This window comes from Rattus norvegicus, chromosome 2 (assembly GCF_036323735.1).
Source record: "Rattus norvegicus strain BN/NHsdMcwi chromosome 2, GRCr8, whole genome shotgun sequence".
Taxonomy (NCBI): Eukaryota; Metazoa; Chordata; class Mammalia; order Rodentia; family Muridae; genus Rattus; species Rattus norvegicus.
In genome coordinates, this window is record NC_086020.1 from 117,373,355 (window position 1) to 117,393,683 (window position 20,329).

At 44.7% G+C, this 20,329-nt stretch overlaps 1 long non-coding RNA gene and 1 other non-coding gene across 3 annotated transcripts; one reads left to right on the forward strand and one right to left on the reverse strand.

Annotated features, from left to right (window-relative positions):
- Positions 1-8,677: 8,677 nt before the first annotated feature.
- Positions 8,678-19,365, reverse strand: LOC120100797 (uncharacterized). Of its 2 annotated transcripts, none has more exons than XR_005500853.2 (4): positions 17,769-19,365; positions 11,043-16,920; positions 10,816-10,939; positions 8,678-9,763 (listed from the first exon to the last, which is right to left on the reverse strand). It is a non-coding gene; the product is annotated as an uncharacterized LOC120100797 (long non-coding RNA). The 2 variants fall into 2 exon arrangements; XR_005500854.2 differs by having other exon boundaries at positions 8,680-9,763; positions 11,043-11,155; positions 17,769-19,339.
- LOC120101270 (small nucleolar RNA SNORA48) lies at positions 10,812-10,952 on the forward strand. The gene has a single exon (XR_005501645.1). It is a non-coding gene; the product is annotated as a small nucleolar RNA SNORA48 (small nucleolar RNA).
- Positions 19,366-20,329: the final 964 nt, after the last annotated feature.

Consider the following 20,329-nt stretch of genomic DNA (forward strand, 5'->3'; position numbering starts at 1 on the left):
ATCACTCACATAAGATATAGAATATTTACTTCGAAATCCCTCTGAAGTCGTATCCCTCTGTGGGTAACAAGAGTCAGCATTGGGGGAACCTTGCTGGTCTCTCCAACTCCAGTTGGTGTGCCACTGCTTAACATTTTTATTTTATTCATGGATGTGCACACATGTGTGCATGTGCGTGCCCACAGAGACTAGATGAGAGCATCAGATCCCCGGGAGCTGGATGTGTGTTTGCCGGAGGTGGGTGTGGGAATTGAACTGTATTCTTCAGCTAGAGGCATGCTCTCAGCCACTGAGCCATCTCCACTCCATCCGCAGGCCTTTTCTTTACTCATCCATCACCTTTTTCCATGACTGACCTATGGAAGGATGAGAGAGTGAGCCAAGAGAGGGGCTAAGGCATGGCTGGCACGAGGCAGGGCAGGCTGTGGAGCTCAGCTGAGGGAGGGATCCTGTAAGGGAAGAGTTAGAACAGAACAAGCCTCCTGAAAGAAGCCACTGCGGTCAGGGCTCAGGTACGGCCTACACGAGCAGACAGGAAAAATTTTATAGCAGAGTGAGGCAAAGGGGAATAACATCAGACCAAAGTGCAGGATCGGATTGAAGAACCAGAAGAAGCCTCTGAGAAAACCAGCAAGGATGCATCCTCCATGATGGCTCCGAGGGTGCACCTTCTCTGAGGGCAATTAGGAGAAGTTGGTCTGAGGGGAGCAAATGTTATGTTTCCTCTTACTTCTTGGTCCTGTAGTTTATGCAGATATGTAGAACCATGTAAGTGCAGATGGTATGACATGACAGTGGGATTGGAGTATCTAGGGGACAAAGGGACAGGTGGGTGTAAGGAGTGGGAAAGGGGAGTTGCACCAGGACATTGCTTAAAGTACACTACATACTTGCAAGAAAACAGCCTTGTGTAGCCCAGTATAACAAATCAAATCCTTAAACGTGCCTCAGGGCAAGAGTCTCTGACACACAGTGATGATGATTACCGTGTCGTTCTCCTAAAACTCACAAGCCAAAACTCCAACCCCCAATGCCACGGGTTTTTTTTTTAATCACATTATTTTATTTTGTGCATGAGTATTTTCCCTCTACCTACATCTATACACCACACATGTGCCCACAGAGGCTAGAAGAGGATGGGTTCCCCTGGACCTGGAGTGAATAGGTGGTTGTGAGCCTCCCTGCGTGTGCTGGGAACTGAACCAGGGTGCTCTTGAAGAGCGGCCAGCACCCTTAGCCACCGAGCCCTCCATCACTCTAGCTTCTGCCGCTCTTCTTCGGTAGTAGAGGCTTTGAGGAAATAATAAAAATTAAATGACGTTGTGGCCTCTCAGAGTTCATTGAGGTCACGATGTGAGGCACCATGTACTAGAGAGAGGCCCCGGGAGTAGGCTCCTGTGGTCAGCAGCCTGACATATCATCCGGAACATCCGGCTTCCACAACCATGAAAATAAAAGTTGTGTGGGTTAAACTACCTGCCCTGTGGCGTTCTGTTACTGTCAGCCTCGCAAACCACACAAGGCTTATCATTTGGCTTGGAGCATTTCTTTGTTCTTACTAAAATAAGCTTTATAAGAGTCACTCTTCCCGGGCAGTGGTGGCCGCTGTCTGAGATCCCAGCACTCTAGGGGCAGAGGCAGGTACATCTGTGAGTTCAATGCCAGCCTGGTATACAAAGTCAGGGCAGCCTGTCTCAAACATCAACTACAACAACAACTACAACAAGGACAAGAATAAGACCGACAATAACAACAACCCCAAAAAGTTACATCTTAAAGTTATTGAGTTGTTCTGACCCTCCTGGGCTCTCAGCTTCTGCATCTGAGCGAGGAAGACCAGCCCAACTTCTGTTTTCTGTGGTTATTTAACTTGACCGCCTTAAATCAGTACTTATGGTTTCAGAATGTTTGCTTCCATAAACTGTTCAAAAGTCATCCTTAGCACTCTGAGTGACTTCCTCGGAAGGCGCTAGAGCAAAAATCACGACAAAATGGGCGTGCTAAGACCATGTATACAGTGTCCCACTTGGGACTGCAGTTGAATTCTCATACTTGGGTTAGTTACTACCATGGCCACCCATGTGAGGGGAGGAGACTGGGCAGGGAGGAGAAACTGACTCCAGGTCACACAGATGAAAAGAGGCTATCCTAAACACAGAACTAAGTTGGGAATCGACTTAATTTCCTCAGATGTTTGACCTTATTATTCAGCCACTAAGAGGAAGTAAAACTATCTGGCCACTTGTAGAAGACTTTATTTTTAGACGTGACTCACAATTTCAGTGGAAATTGAATTCTGTGATGAGCATTTGGCCTCCATCTCTCCAGAGTCCAGGGCTTCTCTGCCTCTTTCCTTCCAGCTCCAGAGCATACATGGCCATGCGTGCCTCACATACGGCACATTTCTCTCTCTGGGTGAGAGAAAGCCAAGTCCACCCTTCATCCTGATGCCACACACCTATCTTTCAGATGTCTCTCTGTTCTTTCCTTAACCCAGCAGGGTTTTGGTATCTTTATTGCAGAAGTCAGAACCATGTGGCTGGAACAAGACCGTGTTCACGCTCTAGACTGAGTTATATAAACTCCAAAAAGCCAAGGACAACTTTTTCTTCCTCTTTCTCAGGTTAGTTGTTTTGGTGATACCTCTGGTGCTACCTACAGAAGATCCTCAAGAAGCAGTTCTGAGCTGCAGGAGAATAAATGGGGGCTGCTTTTCCTATCAAAACCAAGAAAAAGTAGTCTTCTATTTGACCAGTATGATGGACTTTACAGGGTGCACATGCTTAAATGAATCAGGGGCGTGTAGCGAACAGCTCTGCAAGATGGGAGGGGAAAATGTAAGTATATGCACCAATGCACCACATATGCGCCGTTTTGGAAGCGAGGTCTTTAGCAGTGAAATGGTTAAAGCACAGAGAGGGCTGGCTGTGTCTGGAGGGAGTGTTTATGCTGGGAGACAGGAAATGTGAAGTCAATGACTTGTGCTGGCAGAAGGAAGACCCAAGGGGAGGGGGTGAGGAGCAGGATGCCAGAGGGAAGATTCTTAGTTTTTCTTTGCCTGGAAGGCTTTCTTTCATGATTGGAAGAAGCAAGATATTGGCCAGAAAACCTCTCCCATTGCTTCAGAGAAGCTTAAAATGAGCCAAGCGCAGAGTGAAGCTAAAGTTGAGAGACACAGGCGCTGTGCCCAGAACACAGTCCAAACCTTAACATTTGAATGGGGCAACACAAAAGTGGGAACTGAGATGCCCAGACATCTAGCAACACAGTTGGTAAAGCCCTCTTACATAATAATGATAAAAATACTTAACATTTATTTAACATTTTTACACAGGAGTGCATGGAAAGGTTGATGGCCGTTATCTGGTGAGATTCTCAAAAAACGATGTGAGAGCAGTCTCTGCTTTACAAACTGTCTCTCTTCACAAACACATACACGGGCTTGGCAGGCTAAGAAGTCTGCCCGAAGTCACCATTTAAATAGTTTTCTCATGCCAGAGTGCGAATTTCAAAAAGTTAAAAAGACAATGTTTTTTAAAACGTGCAGTAAATGGCTTAAGGTTTAATTTACTTCTGTTGTGAGAGACCCAACTGGTTCAGCAGGGTGTGTGTGTTAGTGTGTGAGACCAGTGAGAGGCAAATACTGGATAAGATTGTGCAGTAAAATGGAGGAATTGAAAACTGACTAATACTTCCTAGAATAAGCCCCAAACTTAGCATTCTTTCCTATTTGTATGCATATTATGTTCTTCTATAAGACAAAACATAATTTTCAACGTATAGTCTTATAGTGCACATTTAATTTTAAAGACTTACACCCAGCTGAGAAAACATATGTTCCCTAACAACTGGATGATCTCAGGTGGACTTACCAGACAACGTGTGGATATCTGTGTCGCTTCTAAGTTCCTGAGTTGGCACCATTGCAGCGGAGGTTAAGAGATGGGATCATGTACAGACATAGAATCTCATGAACTGAATTAGTACCTTTGCCTCCTCAATTCTTGTTTTTTGTTTTTGAGAGAAGATCTCATACTCCCAAGCTGGCCTTGAACTGACTTTGTAGCTGAGGCTGGCTTTGTACTGATGATCCTCCTGCCTCCACCCCGTCATGTGCTGGAATTACAGCAGTGTGTCACCTGTCCGGTGGATTAGTTTCCTTTTAAAAGCACAAGGGAGTTAGTTTTTCCTTTATACTACGTGAGGGCTCAGTGAGGCTGACTTCTGTGAATCATAAAGCAGGCCAGAGGCTGAAATCACCACTGCCTTCATCCAGGTTTGGAGCTAGGAGGAGCTAACTTCTGGGGTTTATATGCTACCCAGCCTGTGGTGTTTTGCTGTAGCAACTTGAGTGGATAAAGACAATAGATTGAGCTGCCTTGTGTTCTACAATGGCACTGGCCATGTAGCACTTGACAGTGACTATCGTGGACTGAAGGAATGATTCTAATAAGATTAGTGTCTTATGACTAATAACTACTACAGTAGCTAATCTTGGTTGTCAACTTGACTACATCTGGAATCAGTAAAACTCAAAACGCTGGGTGTTCCATACACACACACACACACACACACACACACACACACACACACACACACACACACACACACGTGTATTCAATCTATCAGTCCTGTTCCTCTGGATAACCCCACCTAATACAATACTATGTTCATTTTGTGGCCCATCGCTTTGGAAGAACTTGGTCTACAGAACACCTAAGTGAGTCCCACGTGCAAGATTCTTCGAGGAACATAGATATAGGAGATTTTGGCATGAGTGGCATGAAGATACATTTCCTATCCATACCCTTCCACGATATTACTTCTTCAGACCTATTATCTCAGGACTTCGAGACCAAATCACTTGGGATGGTTTCAATATGAAATTAGTTCCCATAGGCTCGTGGGTCAAAGGCCTGTAGGCTCTATTTTGAAAGGCGAGGGAAACTTTAAAAGGCAGAGTCTCTCTAGGCGAAGAAGGTTACAAGGCGGTGCCCCTAGATCCTTTTCTCTCTCTGCTTCCTGTTTGCCATGAGATGCGTGGCCTCTACCACGGGTTCATATCACCATGATTCTAGATCTACAGATCCTTGAGCTTATTAAACCACAGCACTGGAACCTCAGAAGCCATGAGCTATGAGCACCCAGCCCCTTGAGGTGTTCATGGCATCTATTCGCCAGCTCCACCAACCTCAGCAATATGCTTGTGAGAATTTTTCATTTGGGGGTGACTAGGCAACATTCCCCCCATCCCTCCTCATAAAGTCCCAGTGATAATCCAAGGTTTGATTATATCAGCATTTACCTGGAGGAACCAGAGAGCTTAACAGACTCATTCACAGAGCAATAGCTGAGGAGTATAGCAAGAACATAGATGACCTCAAAGCAGCCACCCTGCAGCATGAATGATGGCTTCCTTCTTCCCCTAGACTTTCTAGTCCATATACTATGGCCTCTCTTGGACCTCAAGGCCATGTGCAAATTAGGGCAGAATTACAAACATCTTGTCAGGACGGGTGGCCACATACTCAGGGAAAGGTCCTATGACCCTCCTGTTCTCTCCTACGGTGAGGAAGCTCAGCAGGCAACACTCCAGCTGTGACTACCCTTTGCAAGCAGGCCCAGCCAAGAAGGTGGTAGCTTGGTTCAGAGGATGTCCTGTATAACATAACCCAGGAGTGTATTGTACCTTCCAGTATTGTAGATTTTCTGCTTGGGAGGTTGGGGATAGTTCAATGGGTAAAGTGCCTGTGGTACAAGCACGAGAACTAATTCACATAGAAGCCATGCATGGTCCTACTTTTGTAACCCAAGAACTTGGGTGGAAGTGGGAAGGGCACATATTTGATCCTCAGGGCTCACTGGCCAGCCAGTTTAGCCAATCAGTGAGTAGTGGCTCAGTGGGAGATTCTGTCTCAAAATGATAAAGTGGAAAGCAACTGAGAAAACACAGGATGTTGACCTCTGACCTCTCCAGACACACACGCACACATACAGACATATCATACGCACATATAGTCCTGTGCTTGTGTGAGTGAACACACAAAACATACATTCACATATATCACTCCCCCCAGCACACACATACCACACAACACAAATTTCTGCTTTAAAACTTCTTCATCACATCTCAGAAATGTGTTAGTTTGAGAATGGCCCCCATAGGATCACATATTCAAATTCTGGTTCCCAGATAATGGAACTTTTGGGAAGGATTAGGAGGTGTGGCTTTGTTAGAAGAGGTATGCTATTGTCTGGAGGTTTCAAAAACTCGTGCTAGGCCTAGGGTCTTTCTCTTTCTGCCTGCACTTTATGGATCTTATGTGAGCTCTCAGCTACTCCAGCACCATGCCTGCCTACCTGCCTGCTGCTATGCTTCCCTCCATGATGATAATGGACCGTCTTAGTCAGTGTTTTATTGCTCTGAAGAAACACCATGACCAAGGCAACTCTTACAGAAATTAATATTTAATTGGGGATAGCTAATAGTTCCAAAAGTTTGTAGTCCATTATTATCGATGGCAGGAGGCATGTCAGCTTCTAAGCAGACATGCTACTGGAAGAGCTGAGAGTTCTATATCTTGGGTTGAAGGCAGCAAGGAGTGACTGTGTTCCACACTGGGAAGAACTTAGGCATAGAGGATTTCAAAGCCCACCCTCGTAGTGATACACTTCCTCCAATAAGGCGACACCTACTTGAACAAGGCCACACCTCCTAGTAGTGCCATTCCCTGTGGGCTAAGCATTCTAAAATATGAATCCATGGGGGCCAAACCTACTAAGTATCACATGGATTTATCCTCTGAAACTGCAAGAAACCCCTTAAATACATGCTCTCCTTTGTAAGTTGCCTTGGTCATGGCATCTCCTCACAGCAATGGAACAGTAACTAAGACAGAGTAACATAGCATTATGTTCATGTGTGCAGTTCAGTTTCCACAGCCTTTAAAAATTCCTACATATAGAAGACACGGGTCTCCTTCAACATCCAAAACCTCTTACCTGTTGTGTAAAATAAAAAGAATGCTTTCCTGACCTCAGAGGGAAGAACCAGGGCGCCATTACAGTGAGAACAAAGCAAAGCCAACATCCAGAAGTGTAAATCAAATCCTGTCTCAGTGTCCAGCGTCTGGGACTTCCGTATGATCATCCAGGCTCCAAAGGGCTTGGGTGGCTCCTCTCTCGTTCTACCATCTGCAGTAGACAGCCTGTGTCATAGGCTCAGGCTGGCTCCACTCCACAGCTTCTCATGAACCTGACACCTCTCTTTTTTTTTTTTTTTGGTTCTTTTTTTCGGAGCTGGGGACCAAACCCAGGGCCTTGCGCTTCCTAGGTAAGCGCTCTACCACTGAGCTAAATCCCCAGCCCCCCTGACACCTCTCATATGTTGCAATGTCCACTGCAACTGAGGCCACGTCTCCACCAATGGCTTCTCCACACCTCTCACGTGCCAATTTTCAACTTCTCTACGTGACATCCTCAATCCTGGGGTCTCCACTGCAACCGAGGCTGCACCTTCATCAATAGCCTAGCTCTCAGGCTCTCTAAAGAAGAGACTGACCCTGACGTAGGGTACCATTCCTTAACTGCTCTCGGTGGTCCCTTTCAAGGCCAGTACCACCAGTGAGACTGCGTTTGGTCAGAGATAATTATTTTGTGAATGGATTTCCAAGCCCTTTAGAGAAGCCCAGAAGAGCGTGAGTGACTTCCAGAAGTTAGGCACTAAGATTCACTGTTAAACTTTGGTTTCTCTCTGATTTAATTGTGGCTGTGCCCTTTCAGAGTTCTCTCCTCGTGGAGTAAGAAAATATTTAACTTATTTTGACTTTGCAAGAGCTCACAGTTGTGAGAGATTGGAGTTTGGGAGATATTCTGGAGTGTTAGAGAGATCGGGGATATTTTAGAGAGGTGTGAACTTTGTAAGAGACTTTACATGTTCTAAAGAGATTTAACTTTTAAAGTGCTTGGATTTGTAAAGACTATGACTTTTTAAAGTTGGAATGTTGTATATCATGATATTAATATTAATATGTAATCGTGGCAATGAAAAAGAAAGGGAAAGTTTTATTTTAACTGCATTCTGTTTGTGTGTTACATTGACAAGCAGTCATATTTTTATGTTTTATGGACATTTTTCATAAACTTCTCAAGGCCTTGGGAATCCAAAATCCATTTCAACTTAACACACACTAGAATCGTTGTAGAAAAGGGAACCTCAAATGAGAAAATACCCTTATTAGATTGGCCTAGGAGGAAGCCTGTGGTTCATTTTTTAATTGAGGCAGATATGGGAGGACTCAGCCCATTGTAGGCAGTGCAACACCTGGGCTGGTGTTCCTCTGTGCCAAAAGAAAGCAGGCTGCTAGGCAAGCCATAAGAAGCAAGCCAGTAATCATCAGGTACCTCCTGTCTCCAGGTTTCTGCATAGAGTTTTTGCTCCAGCGTCCCTCAGTGATGGATTTAATAAGCTATAAGGTGAAATGAACCAGTCACTTTTGTCACAGAAAAAGAAATTCTAACTAAGACAGAGACTCTTAAATATCATCTAATTCAGCTACCAGCCTGATGTGGTCTTGACACCCCTGGACGACAGCTTCTGTGTGTGAGTCCTGAGGAGACACTCCCCAGAAGATTTCACTTCCATTAGGCAAGTGTCGTCTTAATCGTGCCGAGTTTTCGGCTCCAGTTGAGCACCATCAATTGCCCTGGAAAAGCACAGCTTTCCCTTGGGCCATGCTGGTGTCTTATTACTCAGAGCACATTCTTTTAAACCTAAGCTGAGCAGGAGCCTTACACTGAGCTTCATGAGCCAAACCCAGGTTGTCAGCATTGCTCTCAATACCACCATCCAAGCCCCTACACTAGTACTTCTTCAAGGTTTAAGCCCTGATAGCTCAAAGCTCCAAATGCTTCCCCAACCACTCTCTCCCCAAACAACACATCTGTGTCCATAGCAGCAACAGACCACTCTTTGGTACCAATTTCTGTTTAGACAGACAGACAGACAGACAGACAGACAGACAGACAGACAGACAGACAGACAGACATAGTAGAAGGGGAACTTACAGGAAAGAAGTAAACCAATAAGAGTGGCAGGGACAAAAGAGAGTACTGGGGTGTGTGTGTGAATGTGATCAAAATACACATATATGAAATATCATTATGAAACACTTCTTATAATATATAAACAAGAAACCTTTTGTATGTGAATTTAATCTTTATTTAAACTTTTATTAGAAATTTTTTTATTAACTTGAGTATTTCTTATATACATTTCGAGACAAGAAACCTTTTTTAAAAATTTTTCAAAATTTATGCACACAATGAACATGTGCAGCTTTTCTTGTCATTGTCCCCTAAACAGTTACATTAACAACTATTTTCATAGCATTTAAACTGTTAAGCATTTAAACTAGAGATGGCTGAATGAGTGTAGGGGATGTGAGCACATTATGAGCAAATGACACCATACTCTATGGGTCCCCGAGGATTTGTTTTGGTCACTTCACTGGGCATTGGTGTGGTCCTCTCACAGATACCCAAAATAGATCTGGTCTCCTCCATGCCTGTCTTTAAGGTAAGTAGGTCTTTCTCTTGTCTTTACAACTTTATGAGCCACATCCAGCTCCTCTCATGTAGTTCCTCAGTGAGAAGAATGGTGTGTACGGAAAGGACTCTGCAGTTCTTGCCAAATGCAGCCATGGAGCAGAAATCTGCAGAAGCAGAGATGGGAGCTCATTCCTGCACTGCAAAGTCTAGGCTTCTGGAAAGAGAATTTCATCAAGATGAATGTGTTATGAATGTTAAATATCGTGCCTTTGATTCTAAAAGAGGAAAAATACGTATGTTGTCCTTTCTTGAAGTCTTGTGTCTGGTCACTACCCTGGTAACTTCTGAATGGAAACTGACATCTAGGGAGGAGGAAGAACAATGCTGGGGGCTGCCTGCCATGCCTTCTAGACAACCCCACAGACTCATGCAGGCTCTACCTGGCTTAAAAATGAGCGTATTTTTAAAAAATGAGCATATTCCATTGATGGTCTATGTCATGGATATTTTTCATAAACTCCTCAACGCCTTGGAAATCCAAACAGCATCCAAGTTTAATGTAAACAGATGACAATTCATTGTTTATTAACTTAGGTGTTCTGTGCCACCATTACTGCCAAGGAGCAGCAGAAAATCCCTAAATAACCAGAAGTTCCTCCTTTGTTCCAAAAGTAGTTTTCTCCAACATTCTATTATATAAAACCTCACACATAGTAATCTGAAAAAAGGTTACTGGAGATACCCATGTACTTTTTTTTACCAGATTCTTTCATTGTCAAGTTTCTTTAACAGCCTTATCATCATGTGTCTGTCTGTCCATTTGTTCACATCCAATCAGGCACCTGTATCTATCACTCCCCATCCATTCACCATCCATCCATCATCTATCATCCATCCATCATCTATCATCCATCCATCAATCCATCCATCCATCATCCATTCATCATCATTCCATCATTCATCATCCATCCATCATCCATCATTCCATTTATTCATTCCTCTACCCATTCATCATTCATGTATCCATCCATTTTATATCCCTTTATCTATCTATCCACGAATGCACCCATCTGTCATCCATTTATCCTCTCATTCATATAGTAACTCTTCTAATTTTAATGCATGGAAAATAAATCATTTACTTTTTTATTCTTTGAGATAGAGTATTATAGTTCAGCCCTAGTTATAATAATATCAACGTTATATTAAAATTAAAATAATATAAATACCTATAAATATAAAATTAAAATGATATAAATAACTCACCCATCAATGGATGAAGAGACACCTTGTTGGTGGCATTGCCTTGTATCGGTCAGGGGCAGAGTAGATGACAGTCTTTGTTCATCCTAGCTTGATGCCTGGCTTGGTGGCCAAAGCTGTCTTATGTCTAGGACACGTAAATATCAAATCAAATCAAATCAAATCAAATCCAGGCAGTACAGCACAGGAAGAGAAAGACAGGGATCTGCAGACTCATGGCACATAGATACCTGCTTGTCACCACATCATGTGGCATGGATGGAGGATGTTTCCCAGGGGCCTACCAGCCATGGGGTCAGTCTTTAGCCAGAGTCACCACAATGTGCAAGTATGTGGTAGGCAGCTGGGAAAGAAAAACAGTGGGCAGCTTGAGCATTATGAAGTGAGATGGACCTGGAGACTCAAGGGTAGAGAGGAGCAGCCTGTTGTGAGTGTCCAGCCTATGGTAAGGCCCCAGACGGGGCTGCCACTGAGGGCCATGTCTGAGTCTGTGAGTACACAGCAGTCGGGGTCAGGATAGATGTCCGTGACTCATTAGACCAAGCCAGCCCAGTCAATCAACGAGTTCTCCAGATCAGGAGTGAGGATTAAAAAGAAAAAAGACAATTAGACAATGTTGTAGCATGACCCCAGGCAGTTCTGAGGCTAAGGTGGGTTTATTTTTTCCCAATCTGTTTTTATACCATTTTGATAACATGCAAGTAATAAGGTTAGTTCTAGGTTGAGGAACAAGCAACACAAATAGTCAAGGAAGAAGCAAGGCAATAAACAGAGTCCCATGATCACTGTTTCTAGGGCCTTATCGGGATGACCAAGATACTTGAGCCTACTTCCCTGTCCTATCCCAAAGTCATACTCTTGCCTGAAGCCTACTTCTTTGTTCTAGCCTAAAAATCAGATTCCTCTCTGAGCTAACTTCCCTGTCCTGGTCCAAGGTCAAATTCCTGCCAAGTGGCCCCCAAACTCTCCACACTCATTATCACTAGAGAACATGGGGATCTTTCTGGTCCGCACAGCTGCAGGGAACCACATGGATGTTCAGGGACTATTAGCCCCGCCTCTCACAAAATGTGGCCCTTGGGAGAGCTGGGCCCATCTCACCAGTGGCAGGCCTTGGGAGAGAGGGCCCTACACCTCGCCCAGGCAGCACAGTGGAGCTGGCCCTGAGTGTGGGAGAGCTGACCTCATCACTCACCTCCTGGGGGTATGTGTGTGTGGCACCAGTGCAGAGGTGATGTTTACCCCATTCCCCCTGCAACTCCTTGGCACCCCTGGTGGCTGGGAAAGCTGCCCATTATTGGGCCATGGGCTCCAGAGAACTAGCCCTGCCCTCACCATTCAGCACTCAGGGCAGTTGATCCTGCACCACTCCTGGACAGCACTGCAGAGCTGACCTCAGCAGCAGGAGTACACATGAACCAGAGGGAGAGAGAAAATGGGAGCATGGAAAAGCTGGTTTCACCACCTCCCTGCCATGAGAGGTGACTTGGGAGAGCTGACCTGGTGGTCATGAGAGTGGGTGGGCTGATCCTGCCTCTCACTCAGGAGTGGCTGCAGCACTTGGGAGAGTGGGCCCTGCATCTCACCTTGGCAGCTCAGTAGTACTGGTTCTGGTAGCAAAGGCATGGGTAAGCCAGACCCAAGGGTGTGGGAGCAGGAGAGCTGGCCCAGCCCCTCACAGGATGTGGTACTTGGGAGATTGGGTCCCACACCATGAATGGCAGCACAGTGGAGCTGGCTTTGGAGACATGGATGCAAGGTGAGCAGACCCCAAGGGCATGAGAGTAGGAGATCTGCCCTGGCCTCCTGACTATGGTGGGAGCACTGAGTGGTCTACAGAGCAGTGCTGGAGAGCTAACCCTGGTGGTACAGGATAAGGGAGAGCTGGCAGGATGACCAGCTCAGCTTCCAAACAGACCCAGATCCAGGGCTCTAAGATGGCCCAACCTCAAATCTACATCATTTGCAAATGATTGGGGTTTGTGAAGGGGCCAGCACTGCTGTTCCAAAGCTGCAGGATCTCCACGACACAGACCAACAACAGAATAACCAAGAGGAGTACTAATGAGAACTCAATATTGATGGTGTTACAGCAGCCAGAGACCTCAAACCAGACGAATGAGTCATTGCCATGAACATTTACAAGTGAAGATGTGTGGACAGAGGGATACACTGTGGGACACAGTATGGCATACTACAGCTTTCATGATGAGATGTTTTCTATGCTTTGTTTTTGTTGTTTGTGTTCTATTTTGTGAGGGAGGTTGCAAGGGTGAAGGGTGAACATGAGGGGATGGGGAGATGAGTGTGACTAGGGTGCATGATAAGGAATTCACAAAGAATCAATAAAGTTAAAACAGTAATATAAATAGTTATTTAACTAGTTAAATAAATTCTATACTTATTTGTGGGATTTCTTCTGATACATTTAATATACCCATAAAATGCAAAAATACTAAATATACATTGCTGCTTATGTGTGACCCAAACTCCATCAAGATATAGAACTTATGCTGGAGAGACAACTTGCTGGCCTCTTGCAGAAGACTCAAGTTCATTTCTCAGCACCCACACAGTGGATCACAACCCTGCAACCCTGGTTCCGGAGAATTTGGTGCCTTCTGTAGTCTCCATAGGAATAGCTCAGACATGGTGCACAGACAGACATAAAGGCAAAACACCCATACACACAAAATAAAAATAAATACATCTTGTTTTACAAAAGGATACTGAACTTATCATGCCTTGAACCTCAATACTCAGGAGGCAGAGGCACCTGGATCTCTATGAGTTTGAGGCCAGGCTAGTCTACACAGTGAGTTTCAGGCTGGCCAGGGCTGCACATACTCAAAAAATAAAAAATAAAAAGATGTAAATGATGTAGAACCTTATTACCACCTCAGAAGATCCCTGCTCCACTCATTGTCTCCAGTCAGCAACTGTTCTGACTAGGCTGGCTTCAAACTTATAGCAACCTGTAGGGGTGGTTTTTGATGCTAAGGTCCTGTTCCCCAATTGGTTCTTGATCTGTCAGTAAAGAAAGCCATGGGCTAATTGTATGTGCTGAAGAAGACACAGGCAGGACTTCCGGGTCTCTGGAGGAAAAGAAAGACACAAGGAAGGAGAGGAGGAGGGGTTTTTCATCATGCTTTGGAAGGGGAAGAATCAAGCAGCTATGTAAGGTCTCAGGAGGAGCTGGGCCCTGTGTCCACTATAGGCAGGCGGTCAGGGATGTTTGACAGGGCTAGTTGGGACTAGCCACTGAAGTTTAGGGCAGGTGGGAGGTACAGAGCTAAGAGTATTGATAAGGGCACACCTTTACAGGTGGGAGATAGTGGTGCCCAGCAATTGTGCCAAGAAGGCAAGATGAAAATGAACAACTGTGTGTGTGTGTGTGTGTGTGTGTGTGTGTGTGTGTGTGTGTATCTGTGGATTTCAGGGAATCTGGGAGGGGCTGGTAGTGCGACCCCATCCCAGAGTAAAGACAGGTAGATAAAACTACATACAACAGCAACCCACTTACCTTATCCTCTCATGTGATGGGTCCACATGCCTGGCATAGGCTATGATGGCACCTGGCTATGGAACTCCTGTAAGTAGTGATATGTACAGTGGATTTCTCACCCACACCTAGCTCTCTGACATGGAGGAGCTGCTCCCAGACCAACCCCTAACACTGGACTTAAGGCTCTAGGGCCACAGAGTGTTGGATTATTAATGGCTTCCCTTGTCTCAAGTGGATCTCTTACTCTCTCTAGGCTTCCCTCGTGCTTGTGGAGTTGGAATCTGCTCTATTCCTGTGGTATGAGGGTTTTTGTATGTTGGATAATAGTCCCTTCTCAGAGAGTATGTTTTGCAAATGGTTTCTTTCTTTGTCTTTCTTCCTTGTCTATGGATTTTTCCTTTCACCCTCTTGATGGCATTTTTTTAAAAAATCTTTTTCACTTTCTTTTTCCCCCTGCCATTTAATTGAGGGGTGGGTTGGTCAGTAGACAGAGAGTGTCATCATCATCTGGAACCTATATTTTAATAGAAGGAGTTACAACAAGTATATAAATGAGAAAACATCATGGGAAAACCCTGGTGTGATGGTGTAGCAAACTAACACTAGGGAGGCAGATACAGCATTATCACCATAAGTTCTAGGCCAGCTTGGCCTTCAAAGAAAGCTCCAGGCCAGGGAGGATGAGCAAGCCTCTGTCTCAGCAATAAAAAACAAACAAATTAACCAAAATGAAAACAAAAAATTGGCGTTGGGAGATGGTTTGGTAGGTAAAGCATTTGTTACACAAGCACAAAGAGCTTGTGCAATTCTCACTTGTTCAAATTCTCAGAGACCACATAAGGCATGGGGAGCATGTCTAATCCTAGGGTTCTACAGTGAGATGGGAAATAGGAACTGGAGATTTCCCCAGAGTTAGTCTGTGTATGCAGTGGGAAACAAGCAGCAGATAACTGTCTTGAGCAGGTTGAAAAATCAGGACTGATCCCCGAGGTAATCCTGGGATTATCACATGAGCAGTTGCATTCCCGTAAACATGTGCACGCACTACACACATGCAAAGATATAAATATAGAAAATCAAAACAAGTATATATGGTAGATGTTTCAGTGGTTGAGGTTGGCAGGGTGAGCATTCTCACAGAATACCTGAGAAAGCTCTCTCTGGCCGCTGTGGAGCCCTAGTGGAGTGAGGTTGTGAGCAGGTAGGAGTTAGCTATGGCTAGAAAATGAGAGGTGACAGGGCAGGAACTAGGGTAAAAGCAATAAAAGGGTCATGAAGCATCCAGATTTGGGGTGTTTCTTCCTGGCGGTTTGGTCGTGGATGTGAATCAAAGAAAAGTCTCCAGGATAGAAATCCAGGTGTGGGTGTATGCAACAAAGTAAACAGAGGGGAAAGTGGAAGGGAAGCAGAAGCAAGGGACAGGGGATACAGTTTGGGATGGGATGTTCATGTAAAAACTCACATGGAGTCATCCAGGTAGGTCTGTGATTCATCCTGGAATGTGGAGTCAAAAGATGGAGAAATTTGAGAGTGTGCAGTCTGCAACATTCATATACAATCCCATACTCACTCTCCAAAGAGCCATACTGGTTAGATCTGACTAAGAGATCAGCTTCAGTGAATAAGGCAGAAGAGTGCAAAGGATGGTTCTCCAGATTAACCTTAGGCCTCTACACACCATGCACGTGTGTGTGCACCCACACGTAGAAACATTCACACACATGGAAACATGCTACATATACACTTATAGCATAACACACACACACACACACACACACACACACACACACACACACACACAGTGAATGGGGGAGGGGGTCCTTCCTCTTTTTCAGTGAATATCTCAGAACCCTTTCTGCAGGGAATGGATGTTAAGAAAAGAGCTCAGGGTTCTCGGGGTTGAGAAGCCCACAGTTGGGTGGCTGAGTCTGGCCAGTTTCTTTGATGTTTTTAGGCTGCTTCAGCTCAGACTAGAGAGAGGAAAGGGAAGTAGGTAAGGAGGAAGAAATACTTCAGTCCACTCATTCACTGTCTGCTCTAGCCCTAGGAAACCAAGAGCTCCATCTGTGAGAAAATCATTATCATTCAAGAGGACTCATTGATACCTTAAAGGCTCTCAACATCACCAAAATGACTATCAGATCTTAATATGGGTTTGGAAGGGGACAAACCACAGCATTGGCCAGCACATAGTGGTTTCTTTCCATCAGTAATCACTGCTGATTGGATGAGACAAAGGATATTGCTTAGAGACTCATACTAGACAGAAGAGAAGTGAAGGAGGAAGAGGAAGATTCCACTGGGGGCAGGGAGGGGGAAGTCAACAGAGGAGAAAAAGAATAGGAACACATGTGGTGTTTGGTGTCTAGTTGACAGCTCAGAGAAGATGATCCAGGAAGCACTTCTCCTGAAGTCCGCAAGCTTCCACATCCCTGGGACCCTAGGATCTCTTGATGCCCTGATCATCACTCTTGACCTTTTCTTCCCTCAGGAGTCATGAAACTATTTTCCAAGTTGACATCCGTCACGTCTGGATCAGATGATGTTGAGTGTCAGAGCCCTCTGGGGACATGATGGATGGAACCCATTCACAGCAGCTGAGTCTGTCCACAGATACATCAGATATGAGGAAAGGACAGAAACAAATGAAGCCCCGGAAAACATGAACACAGACAAACACAGTCATGTTACCTTTTACCTATGTCACACACTAGACCGAGACTGTGGCCAGGGCAGGAACAAATCTCCATTCACCACTGTTATTAAGTACAATATATAACATCCACTACACAACAGCAGCTCTTTTATGAGTAAATTTTTTAAAAAGGTTTACTGTGAGCCATTAAACGTCTCAGTGGATAAAGGTACTTGCCACAAAGACTCATGACTTAGATTTGATCCCTGGCATATGCATGATAGAGACCCAACTCTTGCACGTTGTCTTTTAACCCCCAAAGCAGTGCAGCAATGTCATGGTCTGCTCCCCTCTCTCTCACACTCACCCTCACACACACCCACACATACACATACACACACCCACACAATAATAATAATAATAATAATAATAATAATAATAATAATAGGAAGAAGAAGAAAAGAAAATACAAATCTATTGTGATTTTTTCTTTTTTTTACATGAAGATCCTTTTCCAGGTCTAACATCATTCCTTGATTTACCCTATTTTTTCATAATATTTTTATTGATTGTTTGGGAATTTCCCATCATGAATCCTAAGCACCCTCACTTTTTTGTCCTCCCAGGTCTGCTCCTCATTCCCTGGAACTGCCCCCCCCCCAAAACGAAGGAAGAAAGGAAGGAAGGAAGGAAGGAAGGAAGGAAGGAAAGAAGAAGAAAGTCCAGTTTGTGTTGCCCATATACTCACTAGAGCATGGTCAAAGTCCCAGTGGCCAACATCTTAGAAAAAACCCAATTCCTTCCCCACCTACACACCTGCCAGAAGCTTTCAGTGCTGGAGAGCTGTACCTCAGCATCTTTATCACAATTTTTAGAAGTTCTCTTCAGTGGCTTTCTGTCTAGGCTATTCCTTTGGGTGGCGGGTGGGTTGTCACAGATGCCTTCTACTTCCCTCTTTCTCAACTTTCAGTCCCATAGCAAAAGTAGCTTCCTTGCCCTTTATCACATTGAGACGATGACAAGATTAAACAAAAGAAGCCAAAGCCATGGAGTTGGGCTCCGTGAGCTCTGAGCTTGCTGGGGAAACATGTCGATCTGCACTCTCACAACACTGCTCTTTGTTTCAGGAGGTGACACTCACACACTAAAGTCCTGGCGCCTTTCTCAGAAAGCAACCCGCAGAAGCGACAAGTGAGCACAAAGACTGGTCTAGGTTACAGGCTTTATGTTAGTTAGCTTGACTGCTTTCTCCAACGGTTACTCTCTTATGTCAGCTTAGGTAAAATGGCTCCTTCTGCAGTTTGTATAGTTAAGGCACATTTTAAAATGGAAATATATGTGTAGTGTGTAGCTCTTATTACCCAACTTTAAACTCTGGGCAGACAGAAATATCAGATCTGCCCAGGTTCCTTTGGATCCATGGATGAAAGACACACACACACACACACACACACACACACACATACACACACACACACACACAAACACACACTAACATGTTTTTCAGCCTGTCTTTTTTTGTTGTTGTTGTTCTTTTTTTTTTTTTTTCGGAGCTGGGGACCGAACCCAGGGCCTTGCGCTTGCTAGGCAAGCGCTCTACCACTGAGCTAAATCCCCAACCCCTCTCAGCCTGTCTTATTGGCTCAATTGCTGGGCACTTCTAATCTCCCGTGGCTAACATGCCCTTCCCAATACTCTTAGATCAGCACCTAAAGCTGCTGGCAACTTTAGTTACTCAGTTACCTTCTCCTTGTTTAGCAACACAAAAATGCCCTCTGTTTAGTTGCATTTCTAATCTCCTGCCTGGGGAAGTGACCTATGGCCAATCTGTCCAAGATCTCAATGGCTGGTCACCTTTTCTACCTCCAAAGCATGGTGCAATCTCCCTTCCCCCTTCCTGTACTTAAACTGCCTGTGGAGACCCAGAAATCCCACCTCTTTCCTTCCACCCAGCCATTAGCCCCTGGTATCTTCATTGATTGATCAAGAACCAATTGGGGAACAGGACCTTAGCATCAGCACCACCCCCTATATCTATATTTAAATTTCTCTTTCTGGGGATATAGATTGTGTTAATGGAGTGCTTAGCTAGCATGTTTGAAGCCTTGGGTTCCATCCTCAGTACCAGATAAGCTAGGGGTACTGGCACACACCTGTAAAAGCTCAACACTACAAGGTGGAAGCAGGAGGATCACAAGTTCAAGGCCATCCTTGATTGTGTAATGAGTCTGAGGTCAACCTGGGCTGCATGATATTGTCTCAAGTGAAAAAGAAAAGTATTCAAGTCAAGTAACCATCACATTCTGCATATTTCCAAAGATAAATATGCATTCAGACTTTAGAGTGTAGTCTCAGTATCACAGTAAGACACAGAGGAGCAAAGCCAAGTAGAGAGGCAAGGTTTAGAACCCTGGTGGAGAAGGAGGAAGTCACTGCTTATTGAAGCCTGTTAGGTTCTGGTGAGGGGATAGAATGACTAAACATTCCATGTAAGGAATCTTGGTTGTTGATGACAGAAATCTAACCCAAAATAGAATGAGGGATATGGGAACTTTGGGGTTGTATCTGTTGGAGAGGGGGGTGGGGCACTAGTGGGCCTCAGGGACTGTAGGAGGCAGGAAGTGAGAGCCAATGGAATTCCCTGCCTTGAACTCTTTCTTGGGATATCATGTTGATTGGGAGATCCAGGGTTCCCCCAGAGTCAAATACACAGCTTCTCAACAAGGGGTCACTTCTGAAGAGGGACTTTGATAGGCTGGATCTTATCACATGTCACTGCTGGGATGAGGGTCCCTCCTTGTAGTTCTCCCAGGAACAGGACAGACAGGATGAAGCCCTATTATCTGAGCCCAGCTTGCTCTGGTGGAATGGGTCCCAACTAGCTGTGATGAACTTCTGAACTGTAAGTGATCTTGGCCCAGTTTGACCCCCAATTGCAAGCCTCTCAAAACAAACAAACAAACAAAAACAAAACAAAACAAACGCCCAGTGTCTTCATTTAGGGGAGTTTTGTAGAAGGGGAAGGTTTACTTGGTTGTGTGTGGATGTGTTTTCTGTATTTTGTGTGTGTGTGTGTGTGTGTGTGTTTGAGTTAAACTTCCCTTTTCCAAGATACCATGTGTACCTTTCAGTGCTGTTTCTCATCAAAATACAGGATATGAAAACATTCTCAGAAAAGCTGAGAGATATCTGTAAGAACTCTGTCTACCCACAATCTAGGTGCAGCCATATTGTGGAGAAAAGAGTCAAAACATCAAGGCTGAGGTGGGGGCTGGGGTATGGCTAGTCTGTTAGAGTCCCAACAGTCTCATGATCAAGATCTAGTCATGCTATTGAGGGCAGTCCAAACATCAAGGCAAGAGGTTGGTAGGGCGGCC